The sequence below is a fragment of the Eucyclogobius newberryi genome, unplaced genomic scaffold (genome assembly GCF_026437365.1).
Source record: "Eucyclogobius newberryi isolate DKJ021-1_F unplaced genomic scaffold, fEucNew1.0.hap1 SCAF_2, whole genome shotgun sequence".
In the NCBI taxonomy this organism is placed as follows: domain Eukaryota; kingdom Metazoa; phylum Chordata; class Actinopteri; order Gobiiformes; family Gobiidae; genus Eucyclogobius; species Eucyclogobius newberryi.
Genome location: NW_027315834.1, coordinates 16,891,739 through 16,908,192, shown reverse-complemented (window position 1 = coordinate 16,908,192; position 16,454 = coordinate 16,891,739).

The window sequence follows — 16,454 nt, the reverse complement described above, 5'->3', positions numbered from 1 at the left end:
GTTCTCACATATGCCGTAGCCAATTAAGTTTAATAATGACTAAAGTGCTATATATATATATTATAGTAGTGCCATAGGTTTGTGCAAAAGCAATGATCTAATTGATCTCCAGGTACCTGTATCAATGTAAAACATTAAAAACACAAGCATTCAAATGAACACTTTATTTAAAAGCCTTTCATGACTGATTGTTACAATTATGCAAATTAATGTCTGACCTTTGGCCTCCTTTCAGTGCAGTTTTATGTGGCATTGGTATATAAATTAAATAATATATTATTATATAAGATTATGATAATTATAATAAGTCATTTATATTTGTATGGCTCATATATCCAATCCAACTTTAAATATATTTTACATCACTGATTGGGATTAGGTCACTTTGCTTCTCCCCGAGGTTTTTACCTTTCTGCTTCTCAGGATATTTATCCATTTGCTCATTTCCTGTGCACATTGTTTAATATGCTTCTCTATTTCACTGTTGCCCTTCAAAACAACTGCAATTGTGATTTGGGCGTAAAAAAACTACATGTAGTTTCCCTTAATGGGCATTACAAAATATTACCATTGATCGATCACAATTTTTAAATTGATTTTGAAGTTTAAAAAAGATCCTGAACTCACCCAAAGTAGTATACCACTGACAACTAGAAAGTACTGAATCACAATTAAAGCTGGATTAATTGCACAGCCTTGAGTCATTTCTTGGACCAATACTTTGTGTCTTGTCAACTTCTGTTGAAGTAATGGTACTTAGTACTTTTGTCGACTCTTCCAACTCCAACCTCTGATAATTTGCTGCTTAACAAAACAAAGGAACATCTTGCTCATCTAAAGTGTAACTCTGCCTGCCTTTATCCCACCCCCCTCTGTTCATCTCCGGAGCATCTTCTGAGGTTCTCCTCACTTACTGCCTTACAAGGTCGTCAATGAGTATCTTAATGCCATATCTATATGCATGGTGCAAAGACTGGCTGTATTTTGAAAGTGTGGAGCTCTTTATCTGAGGCGAAGCCGGGCCTTACATAATGTTCCACTGTACTCAAACAATGGTAGGTAATGGTTTCGACTGTCATAAGTCCCAGATTTATTACTGTGCCATTAGAAGAGCTGTCTCATACTTATTATATTAAAACCTAAGGCTGGCATGCTTTAGCCACTGATAAGATTACAGAGGCTCATAGGAAAGAACACAAGCTGGATATCCAGGTACTAACTCAAATCAATAGGAAATGTTGTCTACTTAAAAAGTTTTGGTCCAACTTCCTTATCATCCCTCGGTCTCAGAAATAGACTGAACTTACAAGGTTGACAGATGGGTCAACAAAACAGTAAGGCTTTAACACAGGAGACTGATGTTTGTACTTCTAAATGAATCACTTTCATCACTTTTCATAACTGTAACCATGGTATTGGAGCTCCTCAAACATATTTATTCTGATAGTAAATTGTCTTAGAATTGTTTTTTATGACTGAAGTTTTTCGAAATGTCTTTAATCTCATTCTACACCTCAGACATGATACTGAATGATGTTGTTTCTGTAAATTCCATTGTAATTAAATTGCCGTACCTTTAAAAGCTACATCCATAACTTTCAATTAGACCTGTTTTGATGTTGAGCTTCACTGAAGGCCAAGTTACTGTTGTAGTTTTTTTCAAATAAGCAGACACACATGTCCTTACAGCAATGGTTTATTCTCAAGTGGCTTTAGAATTCATGCATTACTTGAAGATGTTTTGTTCCGTCAGCTCAAGTTTGTGTCTTCTCTACAGTAAACCAATATTTCTATCCATTATATTATTCAAAACTGGTATGCAGGAAACCAGAAATATGACTAATAGGCCTTACAAGACTAAATTGAATTATGAAGAATATAAAAGAAGGAACAATGTTTTTTAGGGTTTAATAACAATACATCACACTTGACCTTGTTTAGTCTTTTTCAGGTTTTTGCTAAATATGCACTAATATCTGGACTTAAACCAATTAAAGCGCGGGTGTTCAAATTAGTCTGGTGGCTTGGTGGCTTGTTTTTAGAGATGAATATCTACAAAAGAAAAAGTACTGCTTTTATGTTTGTTTGTCTGTGTGTTTGTAGACAGGCCGTATTTGTGTTTTGTGCATGGAGAAATGAATTAAAGCATTTCAGGAAGAGGTGGGAATTAACTTCTGTTAATGTTATGTTGTCAGTTTCTTGGAACAGTGGGTTAGTTCAGGCCCACTGTCCAAGTCCTGGTTTCCTGTCTCCTGTTAGATTTTTGAAACCTTCCAAACAAAAGACGATATTTGTCGCTAACAACATTCAGAGGTAAATACAGGTAGTGGAAAATGTATAAATCCTGTTTAAGTACGAAAAGCCCTGTGGCTCCCAGATGAAGGTATATGAATAGGCGGAAACAGCAGCCATCAGCTCAGACTAATGCTGCATGGAAAACGTTTCATTCATTACACACGTATTGTCTCAGCTGTGGCATAAGCTCCTGTTGGATGGCTATGCTTGGTTTGTCAGGGGAACATTTGTTTCAGAAAAAACGGTGACACAAGAATTGGACGATCACGCTTTGACTCATTGAGCCAAAGAAAACGTGCCAGGGAACAGGATATATTTATTCCTTTGTGCCTCAGGTATTGTTTTCTTCATAATACAGTTCATTGTAGTTGAAATGTCAAGGAAGTGAGACTAAAGATAGCTATTTATACATTTGACCTCATTCATTATTGTGAATGTCGGGGTGCATACAAGTATATAGATTACACACTCAAGGTTACAGTAATAAAAAAATATATACATTTCCATTTCTAACAAAATAAACAAATCATGCATGTACAACTCAAAGGATACATTTCCCTTCATTTCTCATAATGAGAGAAAGATGAATGAATAAAGGAAAAAGGAAAACATCCATGCACTTATCCAGACAAAAATATATTTATATATATAAACCATACAGTTACATATTTTGCAATTCTGTTTAAACGTATTACACGTTTCCCAAAGCAAGAAAGTTAAAGGTACACTATGTAACTTTTCTGGTGTTTCTACGGAAATGTTATTCTTTTGCCTAAAATGTCCCGCAATATGGCATCAAACTTCCATAGAAACAAGTAGATGATGTCACCGGGTATAGAGTGTATTGAGATTTAGATGATATTTCACATTTGTTTAAAGACATGTTTCATCACATTTCTGTTGGATTGACATAATATTGTCTAACTATTATTATCGGGAAACTCTGAGTAAAGATTATCAAGATATGAATTTGTCAATATCTCACTCAGATCTGTGAAAAGGCGAGCAATAAGATGTTAAAAGCCCTTTCATGAAACATATGCTATAGATACATGTAATGCCATACTGGAACATTTAAGTCAAAGTATGCATCTCCATGGGGACAAGCAGGTGTCGGTTTATGTGTGTGAATTTAAAGATGTTTGTGGGTTATAAAATAACAGGTTCTTCAAAGCAATTAGATATTACAGCCAGAGATTTGACCCTGTGCTTTGTCCCATATTGTGTCACTGTCTGTCAGTCGCCAGTGGCCTGTTTGAAATACAATCTACTCTTCTGATTGGTTGATGTATAGGTTTAGAAATCAAACGTGACCTGGTGAAGAAGCCAAGCAAATGCACTGTTCTCCTCGGCTAAATTAATTATCAAACTGTGATAAAATGTGAATATATGATTATATTTCTGTGATGTATTTTATCTGCATAATAGTGATATTTTATCTGCATCATTAGTCTAAGAGAAGAACGGGTGTGTGACAAACTGCATTTGTTTGTGAAGGTATCATAAAGATGGGCCAAAGGATGTTTACCCTAGGGGGGGTGATAACCCAGAGGAGTCTGGGTAATGTTTACCCAAGGCTTGATCTCTACGGAAAAATACCAAGTGCCTTGATGTGAGGCTGACCAATGAGAAATGTGACCCGCCTATTCCAGAATATCTAATAAAACCAACCAGCATGGGAAAAAACGAGGTGAGACGCGGGGGTGAGACGCAGGAGGGTCAGCCAGGCTCCTTACAACGGCCTGGCTGACACAGTCCCCGCGTTTTCTCCCATACATGCCACACAAATGTCTGATGTTTCTGTGTCGTTTCATATTCTAGGTTGAATTGTGTTCTCTATGTGTTAAGGAATAGCATCGGTGTATGTCTAATTCCATGACACAAACATACATTTCCATATGCCTCAAGCTATTAGTAGGAACGTCTGGTTCTGGTTTTGATGCTGTGTTGAAAATCCCTGTGTCTACTCTTTGGTTTGGTCATTCACTTAATCATGCAACAAAGAGCTCTCAGCGTAGCACGTTTTCAAACACGTTTTGTATAACACTGGCATAAAATAAAAGACAATCTTGGGTTAAAAAAAAGTAAATGGGTCAGTCTTGTTTTCCCCTTTTTGACAACATAAACAACAAAAATAAAAAATAAAAACTTCACCAGGTTGACCAGGTGTGTAAATATTTGGCGGTTTGGAATGTTTATCGTAAAGCAAGATGATTTGGAAAAACAGGTGGACAACAACAATTTGGTTTTATAAAATATTTTATTGTGAAAATACAATCCATCAACAGTTATACCACATCACTCGTCAACGGGTTTGTTTTAAGACCTTGAATCTATATTTCTGTTGATGTATTTCTAAGGTGTACCTTTAATGGGTCTAATGAGGCAATTAGGAGTGGAATGTTCAGTATTATCCAACAGGAATAGGATACTGACATGTCCACGGGCTGAACCAGGGGAAGGGCCTCAGACATTGTGGGCAGCCAGTTGTGGCGAGAACGTGGTTCAAAACTTAGTCCGATTAGCCGCTTTACCATCAAATCTGTCCAAACAGATCTGCTCTTATTACTGCCAAACACTAATCCACCCCATGTGTTCACTTCATCATTATTTCAAGGCTGAAACTTATAATCTTATCAGGCCTGTTGAGCATACGTTATTTGTGTATCGTTGGGATTGTAAAAAAAAATAACTGTACTATGTAACTTTTCTAGTAAAGTGTTCACCACCTGCTTATTGTTGTTATTTTTACAGGTGTTTTTATTGCTCAAAATGCTTCAAAAACATTCATTGTTACTGTGAACGGGCTCGGTAATATATATGTTTAATTTAGAGGTGGGCAGAATGTGTTGTTTTGGATAATGAGTATATAGTTTATATATAAAAAGGTATTTTAATTGTCTTTGAGTATTAGTATAAAAATGAAATGACAGTGACAGTGAAGTAGCTGCTCATAGGGCAGCAATGTTCCCTCTAATTCTTAATGTGTCTGAACAAACACACAAACTCCCTGAACGGCCCCTTGGACCACTGTGAGCAACGCCAGATGTGTGCACTGTGGTCACGCCAGTATCACATCCGTCCAAGTTACGTGGTTTATTTAAAGAATCAAATTACAGCAGTAATATCTGTTGGATTACTTTTAATTAAGTGATTTTATCCACTTACAAAGAAAAAGACAAAACTCTTGTGCATGTCCTGTGTAGTATGTTAACAACATTGGAAGTATACATATTTATTTTAATAATTGGCCCCTCATTGTAGCTTTATTGAGTATTTTAATCAGTTATTAGTGAAATGAGCTCCATGGCTCACGTCAACAACAATCAGCTTTTGAAGAATAAAACCATGTTAAGAGTCAAGATCCATCTGAACTCTGGCACTACCTGTCTCCTCCTCCTCTCCTCCTCTCCTCTCCTCCTTTTCTTCTCCTCCTTTGACTTTGTGAGTTCCCTGGCTCCACTTTAAGCTCGTGCTGCCGCTCCAGCGCCTCAGAGGTCCGGTGCCTCCTCTGCCCGTGTGAACTCATGAAGCAGCAGTATAAAACAACAGTACCCGCGCTGAGTGTAGCTTGCACAGTTGACTCGCGCTAGTGTGGACCTCTGTGTGTTATGATCGTTCAGCGCGTTTATCCAGTCTTGTTGCGCTCCGTCCCATACACACATGCGTAGATATTTCTGTGTATATTCCAAAAAAGAACCCCAGAACAACCTGCTCTAGCCATAAATAATCACAGTCATTGAAAAACGGATTAATCTTGACAGCTTCATTGTTATGTGTTTATTTCATTTTCAATTCAGTTTGGATTGTGCACAGCTTAGAGGCAAAATTGCACGGCAGCTGGCTTTTCTCTGTGTTGTGTGTTTGAGTCCGCCTCCTATGGTGTGGAAAATGTCTGACCCGTGCACTCCATGTGATCTGCCCGACAGTTTGGTGCAATGTCCTTCCCCAGTCTCATCCCCATTTCACGCTATACTGTCCTGTCCTGTCTTGTCCAAAAATACTATACAAAAAGAGAAAAAATGTCTTTCCAAAATTATTCTCATGGATCAAAGGGGCTGGAAAAGAGCAAAGACATACATAGCCTTTAGCATATGGTATTGTAATTGCTTGGCTTTAAGTCAATTATTTGTTATCTGCCAAAACAAATAAAAAATAAGAATGGCTTTGGTTCCTTGAGGGGTTTTTGCTACACTAAATTTTAAACAGTAAACAACATGTTGTAGTTATCTAGTATTGACTAACCTGAAGTAATTGTGTGGTGCCTATATTAGTTATCCTCCTTTCCTTTGCTTTCATTAGGAAAATTCTAACTCAATCAATTTGCATGGGGACAGCAGCGGCTCATAATGAGACTAGCCTAATTACCACAGTGACATTTTGATTTACAGATCAGGAAATGAAGCACGGTACAAAGCCTGGGGCGATAAAGAGGAAAAGTGGTGGATAAAGCAATGTTTTACAAATGATTGACAGTATATGGTCAAATTACTTCCATCATCTAATATTAGACTACAGAAGAATTAAAATGTTTCAATGCCTTAAAGGTGTAACGTTTCTGGTGGAGATAAGCATGGTGCACCTTTTAAAGTCATCTCCTCCATCCGTGTGTATTATCTACAGCAGGGGTTCCCATACTTTTGATATGGGGCCCCCAAAATAACCATGCAAATTGGTACTCCAAGTGTGGAATGAAACTGATGCTGGTATCAATTTCCACCTGAAAATTGTGTTAAGAAGATTATCATTTATTAGTGATAAGTTTGTGATATGAGCACGTTTTACTAAAAAAGTCCTGCTTTCTTTTTTCTTTTATATTATTTTTTTATTTTCAAACTGAAAGAAAAGATGGAAGATGAGAAAACAAAACGGCGAGGCCAGTGAATACAGATTGGGTCTTTTTTTAATCAAATAAAAAAAATATTTAAAAAAGGGCATCCCATTAAAAGAAAGGTTAAGTCACAAACGTTTTAAAATAATTGTCCCATTTAGTCTAGATTCTTTTTTGTCCGTTTCCAGTTTGAGTCCGTGTGTGATTTTCTTTCCATTGTCCGTATGTCAGTTATGGTGTCAGCCCAGTCCTTAGTTGCCGGTGAAGTTTGTGTCATACATTTTTTTTGCCGGCCACCAGAAGTACCGGTATCCATCTATATTGTCCATAGCAGGGGTTTTGAGGCCAAGGTACATAGTTCAGAAATTGAGTTGGATCGTGGTGTCAAAAACAGTCTGCAGCGCCTTGTTAATTTACATCCAAAATGTATGTGCAACAGGACAGTCCCAAAACACATGATAATCGCTTGCCTCTTGGCCAACTCAGCCATTCCTGTGGGTAGTGGGCACTTTGATATGGTGTTGTAAAAAAAAAAACGGGTCACATTCTTCCGACAGAATTCCCTCAAAAATGTTTTGTCCTGAATTGGGTTTGAGGTTTTTTACCATACCATATACATCTAGAGATTGTTTTATTCCACTCATCAAAAAGATCAGACAAATACAATATCAAAGGTTGGAAATTATGACTTTAAATAATCCTGCGACCAAAGCTCTGTCTTTCGACCCACACTTTGGGAACCAGTAATCTACAGAACTTCTTCATGTGAGAAAGAGTAAGATGTGAGAAAACACACAAGTTCAACTGTTAATGCCATAGCAATCCACAGTGGTCTACGTGAAATTGTAAAATAGTTGTCTATAATACTTAAACGGTTTGTCTTTCTGCTTCTTACGCGTATTTGTCCAAACCGTAAATGTCCAGTCTGACCTGGAGGTGTGTGTGAGGGTGGCGATCAGTCAGATTTCACACAGGCCTAGTGTGATTTCCGTTTGGGTAAAGGAGGAATGTGGGAGCTGTTTATTTTCAATTGAAGTATGAGTCCAGCACTCAAACAGAGACCGGCTGCTCGACGATCCTTCTCCAACGTAACTAATTAACTCAAACCCAGGGCTCTGCAGCCATTAGGAGCTCAACACAATTTTATGGACCTGCTGAGCAAATAAGTACAGAAATCACCTAAAATTGTCAATGAGCAATTAGAAACCATTTACAAACTACAAATTGATACATCCTGTCATACATTTTAGGAATCAGATGTTATTTCTTAAACCAAAAAAAAACATTATTTTATTAAAAAGGCATTTGGTCAAAATCATTTTCTACACAGTCTCCACATGGCATCTATAAGCTCCAAAATTACAAAGATAAAAACAGTTTGAAACCGTATATACTATATTGTGTTAATTTGAGTTTGTAACAGTGATTTTCTGCTCAGTTCAAGCTTCAGTGATAAGCCTCTCTGTCGTGCTACAATAAACATGTAAAAGGTGGACTAACTTTGACCTCTTAACAATGACAACCTGAAAATACAACAAAATAACACGCAGAGTAGAAAATCTTCAAAACAGCCTGTCCGATCCTGGGCCCACACAGATTAAATGACAATCAATGTTTAATTTATGGCTTCTGGGGAAATTTAAAGAAGAATGAGATTTGGTGAAAACTTAATCTCTTTGAAGCGCCTTTCCTTATTCTGCAGGACTGGGATAAATCTCTCCAAGAATAAGTGATATCCAGTTTGTCCAGTGCTGTCCAGTGATACAGATATTGTTTTTGCATGTTTACTCACACACATTTTACAGAAACTGTGGCACGGGATGTGGATATAAGCTGCATCAGGGGGCAGCAGGAGGTCATAGGTCATGCATCCACAACATGTTTCTCATGTCATGTCAAGTATTCATCCTCTTTCTCACAAGAACTCATGCTATCCTCATTTAGCTATTTTTTTTATACGTGGAAAAAGATACCTTCATAGCTACAAGTGTGTTCACAAGAAATGTAGCATCCATCAATCCAAGTTTACTTTAAAGGAACAGCATTTCAGACAGATTTTGTTTTTTTTCTCTTTGCGTGGGGTAAAGATTTATGCTCGTTTCTCAATCCCAACGGGCAGAGGAGCAGACTCTTTCCGCCACATGAGAAACTATCAATGGAAACTGACATAGTTTCTGCGTGGCCCAATAGAAAGCAAACATTTGAATGAACTGGGAAACTTGATATTGTTACAGAGAGGATGCTCACTCTCAAAACACAAGAAAGGAAATTGGGTCATTACTGTTAAACTGATGCAAAGCTGATGTGCCAATCACATTGTCCTTAACATTTTGGCAACATTTTCTCAGTAATTTTGATTTTAAAATGGCTTTGTTTGTCACAAGCGTGTCCAACCTTTTTCTTTGTTAGGAAAGCCCTTTTAAGCATCATCTTTGCTCGACATGATTAGCGAAAAGCATGAATGTTAGGTATGATTTACTGATTTTACTGTGTACTCTTTATCCAGTACATTTTTGAGCAGGTATCTGTGCTTTTCTTCACTACAATTTGTTTGACTCTGAGCCAAAAAGGGATAAAATTGTGTGTGGAATGTGCTTTTATAATGCACCTTTAAATGCATACTTGAGTGAAATATACTTTATCTTCAACTTTACTTCTGGTCAAATGTGGCAACTTGTTTCCTGGGTTGACACTATCCCTTCATGATGTAATCCAGTTATAGTCTGATTTCCTTTTCTTTGTGAACCAGTCCTTTCATGTCTCCTTTTTACAGTCCAGAACAGAGAAATCATCCATATTTCATTTAGCACTCTGAAGTCCAAAGAACATAAGGTATTTTTGATTTACCTGCAGGTCAACTTGCATAAAAAGCGTGTTGTGGTTTGATGTATTCTCTTGAAGTTTACGTCCAGCTGCTGCTCGTATGTTTTTCCTCCTCCACCAAGCCCCGGGAAATCAAATCCAATCAAAATCTCCAGCATTAAAGATGGATAGATGACAAACTGAAACCGACTCCTACTCACCTGGAAATGTTTTGTGTTGGACAAATTCAGGTTGTGTGAAAAGGCCCACACGATTTTGCTCCTTTGCTGGTGAAACTTGGTGAAATGTCCTGTTTTTTCGCCGTCTGTCTGGTCCAGATTCAAACAGCCCACCATCATCTGTCAGAGGTGAGAGCACATGCACTGACCTGGAGGAGAATGTACTGCAGCACACAAGAAAGAAATCTATCGTTCATGACTGAGATACAAGCTTCAAATCATGCACCTGTTCTTCAGTTTTAACCATTTGTAACCAAAGTGCGGAGTTGTAAATTTCCCTTAGATAATAAAAGTCTGTATAAGAAATAACAAATGAAGTTGAAGTAAAGCTTAGATAAGACTTCTGCTAACAGCGCTGACAAATTGAGTTTTCTGTTCAGAAAGAAAAAAAGTAAAGCTCTTTGCTGAGAAATTATGTTGCTTTGTGTGTTAACCAAACTGTGAACTGCTGGTGAAATATATTATGCCTAAAGCTGCATATGAGCAAAAACAAACACGCTACCCACACAGAGAATATAATCTTTTTCTTTTTTTTTAAAGAATTGGATAGACGAGTAGGCAAGTTGTATTTTCCCTTCATGTGGCCGTGGGGGTAAATCACTCTTCTACAAAACAGTTTTCCAAATGCGTGACATTTCATAATTACCACAAATTATAGCAACCAAAATGTCTTCTCACTCCTTGAGATCAACAGGTAAAATACAGTGCAGGTGTGAATGCTAAAATGGTAAATTCTTATCTATTATTTTACAGTTATCGAGATATATAATGTCTGAGACGAGGGTAAAAAAAATAAAGCTATATAAATAACACTGTATTTTACGTGCTTCAAAATGGCCCTTTGTTCCTTTAGAGCTGTGTTAAAACAAACTGTATGGCCTCTTTGTGAGGCAAGGCAAGTCAAGTTTATTTGTAGAGCACATTTCATACACAAGGCAATTCAAAGTGCTTCACACAACAGGAAAAAAATGCATTCAAATCACAAAGAAATAACAGAAATCACAAAACAGTTTAAGACATGAAAGAGAAGAGTGCAAAGAAAATCCTTTCAGTCATTTGCACAGCTCAACAAAACTGTTTTTTTTGTCTGTCTCATATCTTGAAAACTGAAACACAAATTCCCCATGTTTAGTCCTGACTCTGGCACCAGCAGGAGGCCGGTCCCTGAGGTCCTCAGAGTCCGAGATGGTTCATGTGGCACTAACATGTCCGAGATGTACTTTGGTGCTAGGCCATGGAGAGACTTGTACACAAGCAGAGCTGCTTTAAAGTCTATTCTCTGAGCCACAGGAGCCAGTGCAGAGACCTGAGAACAGGACTAATGTGATGGTACTTCCTGGTTCTAGTCAGGACCCGAGCAGCAGCGTTCTGGATGTACTGCAGCTGTTTTACAGCTCGTTTGGAGAGGCCAGTGAGCAGCCGTTACAGTAGTCTAATCTACTGGAGACAAATGCATGGATAAGTCTCTCTAAGTCTGGTTTGGACACTATATTTTTTATTTTGGCAATGTTTTTTTGATGGTAAAAAGCTGCTGATGTTATTGATTTTACGTGGCTGTTTAAGTAAGAGTCCATTATTACTCCCAGATTTCAAACTTGGTCTGTAGGTTTTAGAGCAAGACTCTGGTATTTAAAGTCTGCATATTTTTGGTGCCAAACACTTCTTTGAAAGCATACTATTCATATTTAAGATAAGCACATGTGTAATCTATTGCAGGGGTAATTTGTCTCCATTTTCAAAGCTTCTGAATAAAGAGTAGATGGGATTTACACCACTGTGCGTTATTACGGACACTTTTAAGAGCAATTTAACAAGTATTGTTTTAATGTGTTATTTTTCCACTGTGAGCGCATTTACATCGCATTCATGCTAAATTGTCTCTTTGTAGTCATTATCGCCTGTAATTTGGACTTAATCTGGGTAAATATTCACACACATAGAAGTGCAGACGGTCTCCTCTTGGGTTTTGTCCAAAGCCCGTGAGAGTGATTAAGTGTTCAATGTCAGCTTTGGAGGGACTGCCGGATTTGGGCGGTGGATCAGCCCAGATTCTCATAACTCCAGCCTTCCACACTTGCCTAGGCCCTGAGATGATCCCTGTTTTATTACATGTATGTGAAGCCGGAGGGGAACCAGCGTTTGCCTGCAGTACATCCTGAACCAATACCTGTGCCAACCTTGTGTCCATGATTTTCATACATACATTTATAACAATGGTGAACTCTTTTACTCATTGAAACTCTACAGTAATGAGCAAATAGTAATACCACTTTGGCAAATGTAATACCTGGACCCAGAAGTAGAATAAAGGACTTCAGTGTTTGTATTTGGGATTTTCTGGTCAATGAATCAGCTAACTTCAAATGGATATCATGTTGATGTAGTTGTTATTTCATTTTTTCGAAATAATTTATTACGGTTGACATGGCTTATGCTTATAAAGAATGATGACTATGGTATATTTTACACTGGATCAGACTGAAGTTGGTCACGGAGTCTCTAGAGGCTTCTGAGGCTTTCAACAGCCCTGCCTTCCAACATCCCTTTGCAATAAGAAGCTAATCTGGTCATGGCTTCAGTTTATGGTCATGACGTTAAAATTTCTAAGGTATAGTTTTTTCAGTGACAGGTTAGACCAGACATTTCACTTTCATTGTTCAAGGTTTTACAAGATTGTGCGCCCAGTTTGACCACGTTACTTCTCTGGTTGGACATAATGTGACAAACAAGGGTCAGAAATTACACAATAGTTATGATATGATCAATGATAACCCTCAATGGTGCCTTTAATTTAAAAAAATGCCTGACAAATTAAAAAAAAAAATGGATGTAATGTTGCTTGTGATGACATAAAAAAGAGAGATTCCTCAGCTCTCCTTCCTGTAGATTTAAACCTTTATTTTTTAGTATTTTCTTGACAAATTGCCGTAAAACTATGATTCATTCATTCATACAGGGCCGGCCCAGCCTATAAGCGAACTAAGCAGCCGCGTAGGGCCCCGAGGCGTTAAAAGGGCCCCCAATCTGGCAACCCGTCTCATGCGAAGTGCAAGCGCAGCGTGCGCCACTAGTGTAGTAGCGCTGCTGGCGCGGCAGTTGTTGTTGTTGTTGTTGTTTTATGGCGGTTGGCATCCAAGTGTTGCATTACCGCCAGACTTTATTCCTCAGACTTTGTCGTAGTCCTCAGACTCTGTCGTAGTCCGTAAAAGTACTCCTTCCATTGCTTTGGTGTTACAAAGCCCATGAGGTCATGATATGTCTTTGTGACTAGAATAGTTGTTGTTGTTTCAGACAACAACCGGCTTTATTCCAGGGAGACTCTTCTTCATCTTCCTCTCCTTCTTTGACGTTCGGTGCTTCCACCGTACAGCTTTATTCTTTAGGCTTCATTCTACAGGCTTTAATATTTCCACTGATGTCGCTGCTTGGTAGCCGTGCGTCTACGAGACTGGACGAGGACAGGAGACCACCCCCACCCCCATCTCGTCACTCTGATCACTCTGACTCCCCAAAAGCAGACCCCCATCACTCCGACTCCCATTTAGCGCCTTTAGCCTGTTTTCTATATCTGCCCAATCAAGCTCCTTTGTTCCAAGGAATCTTCCTGCAGCTTTAGCAATGATCCTGATCCTTTCAGTTCTGCTTTGAGTCTGAGCAGCACAGTTTACAACATCCACCATAAAGAGTACAAAATCCTCTCTATCCACAACCAGGGTATTCTCATTAATTCTGGAACCTGCACACTTGGGACCTCCACTCTTGAAACCTTCACACTTCTTGGGAGCCACGCTGGCCTTTCTCATTTCGCCCTGGCTGGGAGCAACGCTGGCTCCTCTCTCTGTATTTACTCTAAACTCGTTACTTGAAACTTTCTTGACTGCATCTGCATAGGATATATCTTGAGAGACCTTTATTTTCTGCACCTCAGCAGCTCTTTTGCTAAACCTGCATCCCCCGTAGGCAGAGCTATGTTCTTCCCCACAGTTACAGCACTTCAGTTTTGCACCCACGTCACACTTCCCATACTCATGATCTCCTGCACATTTACCACATCTTTGCTTCCCTCTACAGACCGCTGCAATATGCCCAAAGCGCTGGCACTTAAAGCAACGCAGGGGCGGCGGAACATATGGCCTGACGCTATAGCACATGTACCCAATGAACACCTTACTAGGCAGGCACCTCCCTTCAAGTGTTACCATTACCGACAAGCTGTCACATCTTACCCCAAACCGGGTCACCTTCAAACGCCTAGCGTCCACCACCGTAACTCCAGTCAAATTCTCCTTAACTTCATCCACAGACGTCGCCGTAGGGACACCTACGATAACTCCTCTGACCGTGTTTCTTTCAGCATCAGACACAAGAATGTCCTTTCCACCCAGACGTTTAGTTCCAATCGCCTTCCGTTGCTGAGCCGCGTCCTTGCACACGACCAGCAGCGAGCCATCTCTAAGGACACTCGCACTCTTGATCACTCCCACAGCTACAGTTAGGCTCTTTGACAATGCCACTGAATTCCACTCCTTAAAGGATGCACTATCCTGTGCAAGCTTTATGATCACCTTACAGTCTCTGCTCTCACCCCGGATATCAATAGCTTCAGCCTCATCCTGCTGCTCATTCCCAGAACCCTCGGACGAGCTAAGGGACTTTTTACGTTTCCGGGCACGTGCAGGCAGAAAAGGCTGCTCCTCCACGCCGTCCAGAATGTCTTCCATCCCCGATCCACTCTCCTCCGCCATCTCCCGTCTCTCCAGACCGGGTGTTGAGCAAGGTTTATGTTGTTGTTGTTGTTTTATGGCGGTTGGCATCCAAGTGTTGCATTACCGCCAGACTTTATTCCTCAGACTTTGTCGTAGTCCTGCGGCAGTGCACACAGCGGTAACATATAACGCACAAACCGCATTTATTTGTAATGACAATCTGGCAACCAAGACACCAAACCTGCGCTGATTGGTCAACTTCATTGTGCGCGAGGAGATCGAGAGCAAAACATAAACACAACAGAACGTGGTCCTCATGTCCAGAGGAATATATCTCCTGGTGCCGAAAAACGAAAGAAGAAACTTCTTGACGATGTAAAGAAACTGCAAACTCAACAACACTCTCCAGGTATTGAACTTCTCTTACAAAGAGACGGTTAATGCTGCTGTTTGAAACAACACGAGTCTGTCACGTTAGTTCGCTCAGGCTGGAGGCGACGAGAGCTCTGCCCCGCGCACAATAATATGTCTGAATGAAAGATAATAAGCTTCACATTTACACCAGCCCGGGAGTGTTAGCTGCAGGTGAGGCCGGTGAGGGGCGTCTATGCCCCGGGTCACTAAGAGGCGGAGATCTGGTTCAGACGAGCGCCGTCTCGCCCAGAACCTCTGATGTGAGACTTTAGAGTGAACAGTGTGCGGCCTCTGTCCCGGGCCCTGGGGGCCCCTGTCCCGGGCCCCTGTGCAGCCTCAGTTAGAGATGAGCGGGTTTGAGTTTGCGTCCCTCTCTCTCACATCACCATGTGTGAGATCAATCGTGACTCGTGATGTCTGTTTTACTTTGACTTCTTAAAGTGCAATGAGAGGAACGTAAAGGTTTATGCACGTGAGGTCCATCAGCCAATCACATCGCAGCATTGTTTCATGCAGGAGTCCAGTGTGTGATGTTCTGATCAGAACAAACATTTATATTGTAATTCACTTTTAATAGAGCAATAAAACGTTTCAATTTATTTAAAAAGCATCATTAGACTATTTGTTATAAATTATAATAAATTGATAGTGAAACATAACCAGACACATTACAATTACATCTGTTATAGAATAATACTATATATTTTTATATAAAAGTGGCAAAGTTGCAGAAACGCAGTCTCTTCACAATAGCTAGGTTTGGACCTTCACTTCTCGTTCTGTTCATTCTCTGGGAATAACATGTTTGCACTGTCTAGTTTTATGAGTGTTATCAAGCAATGCTTATGCCATTTGTTTAATTTAATATAACTTGTTTTGTCACTTTGGCAAGAAGGAACAGTTGGGAGCAGTAAAAGATAAATTAGTAAGGATAACTATTACTTTTACATTTTCAGTTAAAATGAATCAATTTGACCATAATTATTTTTCATAGCCAATATTGTATTGAGTAATTAAGTACACTAATGTATTAATAACTGGCTTTAGTCATTTTCTCCTGGCACAGTTTCATCACATCATCATTTTTTTGTGCAGCATTACAACCTCAACATTTTACTCTTACTTTAGCCGGCTGGACCACATTAAAATGCACCAGAAGACCCAAAA